This window comes from Capsicum annuum, chromosome 11 (assembly GCF_002878395.1).
Source record: "Capsicum annuum cultivar UCD-10X-F1 chromosome 11, UCD10Xv1.1, whole genome shotgun sequence".
Lineage (NCBI taxonomy): Eukaryota > Viridiplantae > Streptophyta > Magnoliopsida > Solanales > Solanaceae > Capsicum > Capsicum annuum.
This window is the reverse complement of record NC_061121.1, coordinates 233,757,856-233,767,482: the sequence shown is the minus strand read 5'-3', so window position 1 is coordinate 233,767,482 and position 9,627 is coordinate 233,757,856.

The following is a 9,627-nucleotide window of genomic DNA, read 5'->3' as shown; positions in this document are numbered from 1 at the left end:
TCAGTCAGATATGCATGCATTAGAAATGCATGTCCAATAGAAAAAAGTTCATCTTATCAGTGTATTCGGTTCTTCGTTCATGACAACAACTCAATAACAAATCCATGCATCAGATATGCATGTTCATTATGAGAACTCAACTTATGAGTAGCTTCAGTCGCGTATTCCATGCATCAGATATGCATGTCCGATATAAGAATTCAGAATATCAGTAGTTCCAGCCATATGGTCATGTTTCAGATCAGTGTATCCTTTATTAGAGGACATGTCGTGTCCGCGTTATTCCATACCTTTAAGGCTTCAACAAGTTCCTACCCATCATTCAAGGACGAATGTTCCCAAAGGGGAGATAATGTAACACCCCGTAAAAGTCGTGCATGGATTATCCTTTAATAGAGTTCTCTTAGACTTAAAAACTTGAAAAAATTTCTAAGTGTAATGAGGACTTAGAGTCATTTTAGCTGGCAATCTTCGGGATACAACTTTTCAACCTTCCCGACATCCGTTTTTAGATTTCCAAGTTGTGTTACGATCGGGCAAGCTCACAGTACATCTCGAATAAGTTTTAAGAATGGGTTTTCGAATTCATGTACATACTCATGTTTTAGAAGCTTTAATGATATTGTTTTGGCCTTTTGGCTTTCCCCCAAAGTGATTTGAAAATTGTATGTATATGTATATATGTGTTTGTCTTGAAATATGAATTGAGAGTATGATTTACATGAAACCCCTCTCTTGATGTAATTTTTTTCATGTTTCACGTGATATAGATTGTTTTGAAATACATCTTGAAAAATCATAATATGAAATGCTTTGACTTTTGCTATGTTTGGAATATGATTTTGAACACCAAAGAGAGGGTTCTGAATGTTGAATATGCATGTAATGAAAGAATGCATGGTTTTGCCAATATGCACATGACCACCATATGTTTGATGAAAGTTTTGCATGGATTTGACTTGAGTTTCGGAACATGAAATCTTTTATGCAAACTACATGTTTGGGTGGTCTGAAACTACACTTTTATGAAAGATCACGCTTAATGCATTATGGCTCAGAAATAGGACTTGCAAGTCTTGGTATGACGATACCAACTCAGACAAATGCCATAACAGACACAGACTAGTTCAGAAATCAGATTTTATCAGACTTTCATGATTTAGAAATTTCAGAATGATACATGTTCAGAAAAGGTTAAAAATTGGGCATAAAGAGATGTTAGGTGGTCACCGAAGAAGGCGTGAGTTCAGACAACTCATTTGCCAAAATCGTGATTTGCCGATCCGGGTATATTATTATACGCTGGCTTAAGTGCCGCATGGCGTATCAGACTCAGACACTCCAACCCTTGCGGCACACTTGGGTTGGGGGCTCCCCGCCGAGTCAATGGCGGATTCCATATAACTCGTGGAATATCAGACTTGTAGGGGAGTGCCACCTAACTCAGAAGTAATACAAAGATCAGAAATTATTTTGACAAGAATGTCTTATGATTTTCGAATGATGCCCATGTGTTTTCAGAAACTATTTTATTCATGATGTGTTGATGAAAATTGCTCTTATCTATTATATATATGTTCAAATACTTTATTTTGGATTGCTTCGCGTGCCAGTACATTTGTGCTGACCCCCCTCCTTCTAGGTTTTGAGACACAGTCTAGGGGTCCAGATAAACAGTAGGTATTTTAGATCGTAGAGCAGATTGTGCAGGGGTGAGCCTTCTATATTCCAGAAGGCCTGTTTACTGTCAGATATTTATCTTTAGTCATGTTTTGGTCTACTGGGGGCCCTTGTCCCAGTTTTCAGACAGTTTTATTTAGTTCATAGTTGAGATTTTGCAGACTGAGTCAGACATTATTATTATCCAGATATATTTTGGATTTCAGTTTTCAGTATTATGATCACATTCAGACTGACCATGTTTCCGTATTAGATTTCTATTTCCGCATTATCTTTTATTATATGAATGTTGTGCATGATTACCAGATAGACAGAGGGTGTCCCAGGCCTTCACGGTTCGGGAATGCTCGTCACGGCCAGGGCCCCGGTTCGGGTCGTGACAATTTATATCTAGAATGCTGCAAAAATTTCGACTCTTATTACGACTAATTTTCTGAAAATATGACAGTAACTACAACAAACTCGATTTCTTGATCCAAATTAAGAAAAACAAGTTACATATATCCTAGATATGAACATTTATATACTGTGACAATTTTGACTGATATTTCCACGATTTTTCTGAAAATATGACAGGAAGTACAACGAACGCGATTTTGTCACTTACAAGTTACAATCTTTATCATTCTTGATCAAAAGTATGAAAAACAAGTTATATATCTAGATATGAACATTTATATACTGTGAAAATTTTGACTCTTATTTCTACGAATTTTCTGAAAATGGTAGCGCATCATTGTGATTGGAACTAGTCCAATTTTATGGAACTCATTCTCATCCTCAAGAACAAAAATGTCACAATTAATACAAGTTTGAGATTTGTTCTAATTTAAGAGTCTTACTTTCGATTTGTGGTTTGTTTTAAAAAGAATGTTTCTTTATATATTTAGTTCGTTTTTCAATTCCAGCATTAACATGGAAAACTTAAGACCGAAACATTTTAAAGACTATACACATCTTTAATTTAAGATCATAAAATTTAAAAGTCTCCTTTTTATTTTTTAAATATCGTGCCTAATCAAACAAAGTAATTTATACAGTTTATTTGTCACGAGTCAACCTATAAGAGAAATAATACATGTATTTGTTGTATTATACATCTTATTAAATACTTACTTTGTTATTATTCTAATACACCTTATTCTAATACACCTTATTCTTATATACATTGATTTTATTCTAATACACCTTATTCTTTTAATACAACAAACCAACAACAACAACAACATACATAATACATAGTGAAATTCCACAAGTGAGGTCTGGAGTAGGTAAAGTATACGCAGACCTTATCAGTATCTCGGCAAGGTAGAGATCCTCGGCGGCTTAAGTGTAGAAAATTCAGGTACAAAGCAGAGGTAAACATTGAAGAAAATATAGCAACTAGCAAGCAATAGGTTGATTGGTGACAAATGAAGTGCATCAATTACTTCTGGCACAACTTGTGCTGTCTTGGTCTTTTGTGTCCCCTTACTCTAGTCCTTTTCACTACTTTTCAATAACCCAATAATACTGTATTTGTTTCAATTAGGATGTGACGCTTAAAAAATAAAAGGAGACTTTGAATTTTATGATCTTAAATTAAAGATCTGTGTAGTCTTTTAAATTTTGTGGTCTTAAGTTTTTCATGCAGGATGTTGGAATTGAAAAATGCACTAAATATAGAAAGAAACATTCTTTATAAAACAAACCACAAAACGAAAATAAGACACTTAAATTGAAACAAATTTATTTTGTTGATTAATCTTCACTTAATAATCCAACAGAGTTTTTGCTACCACACACACCCCTTTCATATATACCATGCTTGTGTCCCTCACTTGGGTCCCCCCTTTTTACACCCCACAAGTACCCTTCCTCTCTTGCCTCAATTATTCAATTTAGAAAATGATGACTAGTCAAAAAAAACCACTCTATTTTGAAGTCTTTGTTTTTGGATGAAAGGTAGCAAACATAGTTGTACCAATTAGTAAGAACACTAAGAAAAGAGGGTGAGAGAAATCACAGATCATTCTTGTTTGCAATTTACTCATAGCATTCAACAGGTAAAATAATATTGTTAAATATTTGACAGGGAACCAGTGGCGGATCTACCCTTTGCCGAGGGTTCATTCGAACCCCCTTCGGCGAAAAATTATGTTTTATATGGATGGTTAAAATTATATTTTATGTTGATATATTAGATGTTCGTTTGTATGTTCACTTATAAACCCTCTTAGTGAATATCCTCGCTCCGCCAGGGAAGAGCATGAACTCTCAGAAACTATGCAATCAAAAACTGCAGTTCTTTTTCTCCTGCAGATGTCTACTTTGTCTTCCTTAAAATGAAGAATGCCTTGCGGCACATGGAACATACAGCTCTAATGGAACCCAAAGGTACATGAGAAACAAAGTTGTTTAACGTAACACAAACGAACACGTTGTATATTGTGGTTATAGATTATAAGGAAAGATTTTGCTTTTTCATTGTTAGGATTTTGACAATGGGAAGTAGAAAGTTTTGAAGGTGTCTCTGCTCAAGTTGTAAAAGCTTTAACTGGTATTTTATTCTCATGTTGGATTGAACATCCGGGACTACGAATGTGATAGCTTGTATTATTGGCTTTTGATTTTCGATTAGGCTTGCACGCACGACTTTAAAATGTGTCATAAGGGTCTAAGGCTCGCTTTCAAATATATAAACAATCAACGTCTCTCATGTGTTTTGTTGATGTGGCATTTTTCTAGAAAGTGACAATGACTTTCTTGTTACTCTGATTACGTCTAAGCCAACGAAATCAAAAGATTGACGTGATTGTTCTTGGAGTCCGGAGCCAAAAAGGCTAAATTTTTTGACCAAAACTTTCAAAAGAGACTTGATTTGTGAAGAAACCAAAAGGGACAAAACGTTGTTGGCTGAGCGATTTCAAGTCGCTTGGTATCCAATGATTTCCAAATTGTTGTTGGAACCAAGTGATTTGAAAATAACCGGACACCAAGAGACTTGCAAATCGCTGAACATCAAGCGACTTGCACATTGCTCAACCACCAACGTTTTGTCTCCTTTAATTTCTTTTCAAATCAGGTGTAAAAAAATTGGATCTCCAGTATTGAGAAATCTGAATTTGAGCTATGTGTAATTGTTTATCATGTGTTTTAAGAGAATATAATCACTTGTAATTTCTATGCTCCCTGCGAAAAAAAATAGGAATTAGTTACAACGTTCTATTACTATATAATTTATCGTTAAATAGTTTGTATTGATAATATGTTGCTAATTATTGCTAATATGTTGGGTCCCTTGCGAAGGTTATTGTACATAACCTTGATATGATTCTTGCGAAAAATGTAATTTACTCGAAACAGATGGCATATAGCAGCAGGAGTCAATTAAACAGGTTATATGATTCTTTCTTCTTTAGATGGAAAATCAAATGTAACATGTGTTAATAGTAGTTTCTCTTGGAGAATGATTCTACCTGGTTCCTCAGCCTCATTTTGTAACCTTGAACCCCAAGAGAATTGCCGAAGATGTCTGGTCTCGTCTCTTGGGATGGTCATGTTTTACGTGAAGTCGGTTTTACTGGTGCAAAATTTATGTGAGCAACTATCATCCAACAAGTTATAAAACAGCTATAACAATCATGGTTGAAGAATTACAACATGGGCCAAAAAAGCACAAGTTGTGGGAGTGGGCATCTCAATTGTCAATTGTCAATTGTCACCAGTACTACCTATAGGAAAATTCTACCCCTCTTAACTACACACCCAAACCTAATAAAAATCAATGTGCAGAGAGGGGGTGGGCATCATGGTTGTGGGGAAGGAAATAATTTTCTTCACATATTCATGATATGGTAGGTGTTGCACCTAATTTTTACCCTCCATGACTAGTTCTAATCCTGAGTTTCTTCAATTTTTAATAAAACCAAAATAATTATTTCATCCAAATGAAAAAAAAATTAAAATATTTTTCGCACGTGATTTTGTCATTTTAAGTAGCAATTATATACTATCGTGTTCAGTTATACGAGATTATATAATTTGTTACTTAAATATTTATTTTACAAAATATCGAATTTAATTGAGGCTCATCTTGAAAATAAATTCCAATGATTAAAATCTTGATTTAAATATAATTTATTATCAAAAATAATTTATTTGGATAAATATGCTTTTGATTTTATTAAATCAAGAAGCTCGGGATTAAAAAAAAGATATTAATTCGTATCAAATTTCAATTTAATTTAGTCAATCTATTAAATTTGACCATAATTGAAAATTGGTCATAATTGCAATGCAATTCGTCAATTGATTTTTAATTTGGTCAAAATAAATAAATATGGCTAGATTTTAAATTCCAATTGGGATTATATTTTAAATAACCCCAAAATTCTCAAGAACTCTCATAACTTCTACCCAATTCCCACCAAAAAAATAAATTTAAATTGTACTATATTGTACTATTCCCCCAACTTTGTCCTTTTTCAATTTTGAAATTCAAAGATTGTACTACATTGTACTATTTCTCCCCACATTATCTTCTACCTCACCTTATCTTTAATTTTTACATTCCAAAAATCCCCCTAAATGCTTGTTCTCCCACATTGATAGATGACAAGAAATAAATCTCTATCATTTCCTATAAATACTTTTCTCCCACATTGGTGGAAAAGAGAAAAAAAATACCCCATTGTCTCCTATAAATACTACCACTACTTTGGTAGAGAGCGGAGGGGAGAAGGAAGAAAAAAAAAAGTTAGAAAGGTGAAAAAATCCTTTTGAGCAAAAAATAGTTATTTTTATTTAGCAAAAATTTTTTGTTTCATAAAGTTGATCGGCTAATCAAATTTTTTGAGTCGCTGGCGACGTTTTTCGGTGGTGGTTGATTCCAATGAAGCTCGTAGTCTCGTTTTGCTGCCCCCAAAAGTTAACACACCTTCTTTTTTTCTTTTTTTATTGTTTTAGTTTTTATTATTGTTTTTCTCTTCATCTTTTTCTTTTTCGTAGTTCGTAGATATAATTTTATTTGATGGGATTGTATGTTGTAGATGGCCTTGAAGACCCTAGGACGTTGTGGTGTCGATATTCTAATTATTTTCATGTTCATGATATAAAAATGAGCTAGCAATAGTTGTATGTGTCTTTTTTGACATCATTCTTTGATTATTTTGGATAAAGTTTCAATCTTTGCTTAAAAGATGTATTTATGTTTTTTTTAAACTCATTGTTGTTGGATACATTTGTTCTTAGTATGTAAAGTTATTTTCTTTATGTTTAGAAGAATAGTTAATGTTGAATGTTTTGCCTTTTCACCTTATTCTTTGATTATTTGAATAAAGTTTAGATCTTTACTTGAAAAACGATACCCATGTCTTGTTTAAATTTATTGTTGGTAGATATATTTGTTTTTAGCATGTAAAGTTATTTCCTTTATGTTGAAAAGAATAGATAATATTGATTGTTTCTCTTTTCTTACTTTATTCTTTGATTATTTTGGATAAAGTTTAGATCTTTAATTGAAAAACAATACCCATGTCTTGTTTAAACTTATTGTTGGTAGATATGTTTTTTTTAGCACGTAAAGTTATTTATTTTATGTTTGAAGAATAGTTATTATTATTTGTTGCACCTTAATAAAAATAGTAATTAGTTAAGTCAAGAATTTGTCATTTGCTTACTAATTATTTTAATGGATTTCAAAACCCTCATATAAGATATGAAGTGCTAGCTTTATTTTTCATCTAAGATGTTTATTTTTCTTTGTTCGCATGTTGTCTTTTCAAAATGATAAGAAAGTTTGAATTTTTGCGGCTAAATAAAATTATTTGGATATTTTTGACTCATGCATAGTATGATTGTGAAACTTTTACTTTGCATTTTTTATTTGTTGACTCTGATTCTTGTGCAAGTGTGCTTATTCTTGTCATTCAAAAATTGGTTCTTGATAATTTCTTTTACTTTGAAATATGTCACTTTTATGCCTTGAACATATATTAATTTCTTTATCTTTTCTTTACATGCAAAAAAAATATATCTTGAGTCCAAATGGACTCCTCTCCTCCTGCATTTCATAATGGGTAAATGAGGCTCACCCCTTCGAGTCAAGTTTGAAGTTTAAACCCAAGGTCCACTATATGGCGTGCGGGTGCTAGAAGATAGACGAAGAAGGAAAATGGGTCAAAACCCATTGATGAGGTCACTAAGAGACTTGAAAAGTCTCAATTTTTATTATTGTCTTCTTTTTATTTATTCATTTAGTCATTTATTTATTCATTCATTTCGACCTCGAAGTCAAAGTTGTATTTAATGCAGGTGGAGCAAGACTCGAGCCAAAGGATCGAAAAATAGTTTCGGACAGGTGAAATGGGTCGGAAGCCCAATTAGACAAGAATAGGTCTCGTTGATTTGGGCCCAATGGCCTAAATCCTTTACTTTCTCCTCCCTTTCCCTTTTATGTGTTTATTTGTTTATTAGTTTTGTTTAGACTTTGTTAAAATCTCTACTAAGTCGCCTAAATCTATTTTACACAAGTCTTTTTTTTTGAAAAAAATCAAATCACTATTTCAACAAATTAATCTTTTTGAAGTTAATCAAAAGACGATTTTCAAACAATCCGGATAACCGCAAGTTAGCGGACGTTTTAGGTGCCTAACACCTTCCTAAAACGTTAATAGGAACCGCTTATCTAGAATCTCTAACTTAAAACGATTTTCCTGTTTTAAATCGTTTGAAGTAACTTTTATAAAGGTTTCTTAATTTCTTTTCAAAATTAAGTGGCGGCTCTCTTTCAAAAAAGGCAAAATTTCGTCAAAACAATGCCACCCTTGATTGCAGAACCCGAAAGGTCACTTTTTCTTTCCCGAATGAGACACCAGTTGTTTGGGCAGGGAGTTCTGTGGAACCTAGATGTCACTTTATCTCTTATCTTAGAGCCCGAAATCTTATCTCCAAAGGTTGTATGTATCATGTAATCTGAGTAAAAGATTCAAAAGTTGGAAAACTTCCTCTGCAGTCAGTCCCTGTAGTGAATGAATTCTCAGAAGTCTTTCCCGAAGATCTCCCAGGGATACCCCCTGATAGGGAGATAAATTTTGGCATTGATGTGTTGCCAGACACTCATCCTATTTCTATTCCGCCATATAGAATGGCTCCCACAGAACTAAAGGAGTTAAAGGAACAGCTTGCAGACCTCCTAGACAAAGGTTTTATTCGTCCTAGTGTTTCCCCATGGGGTACACCCGTGCTCTTCGTGCGAAAGAAGGATGGGTCATTTCGGATGTGCATAGACTACCGTCAGCTGAATAAGGTCACTATTAAAAATAAATATCCTCTTCCTAGGATTGACGACTTTTTTGACCAGCTTCAGGGTGCCAAGTGCTTTTCAAAAATAGATCTTCATTCGAGTTATCATCATTTGAAAGTTAGGGAGTCACACATACCCAAGACAGCCTTCCAAACCCGATATGGTCACTACGAATTTCTAGTCATGTCCTTCGGGTTGACTAACGCCCTTGCAGCCTTCATGGATCTTATGAATAGAGTGTTCCGTCAGTTTTTTAACTCGTTCGTCATTGTATTTCTTGATGATATTTTGATCTATTCTAAGAGTAAAGAGGATCACGCCAATCACCTCCAAATTATCCTTCAGACCCTTAAGGATCATCAGCTGTATGCCAAATTTTCTAAGTGTGAATTCTAGTTAGACGCTATTGCCTTCCTAGGGCATATTGTGTCTAATGACGAGATAAGAGTGGATCCCCAGAAAGTTGAAGCAGTGAGAAAATGGCCCAGACCCACGACTCCAACCGATATTCGGAGCTTCTTGGGTTTGGCGGGGTATTACAGAAGGTTCATAGAAAGTTTTTCTTTCATAGCTGCTCCGCTTACTAAACTGACTCAGAAAAAGATAAAGTTTGTGTGGTCTGACTTGTGTGAAAATAGTTTTGAGAAATTGAAGGACAAGCT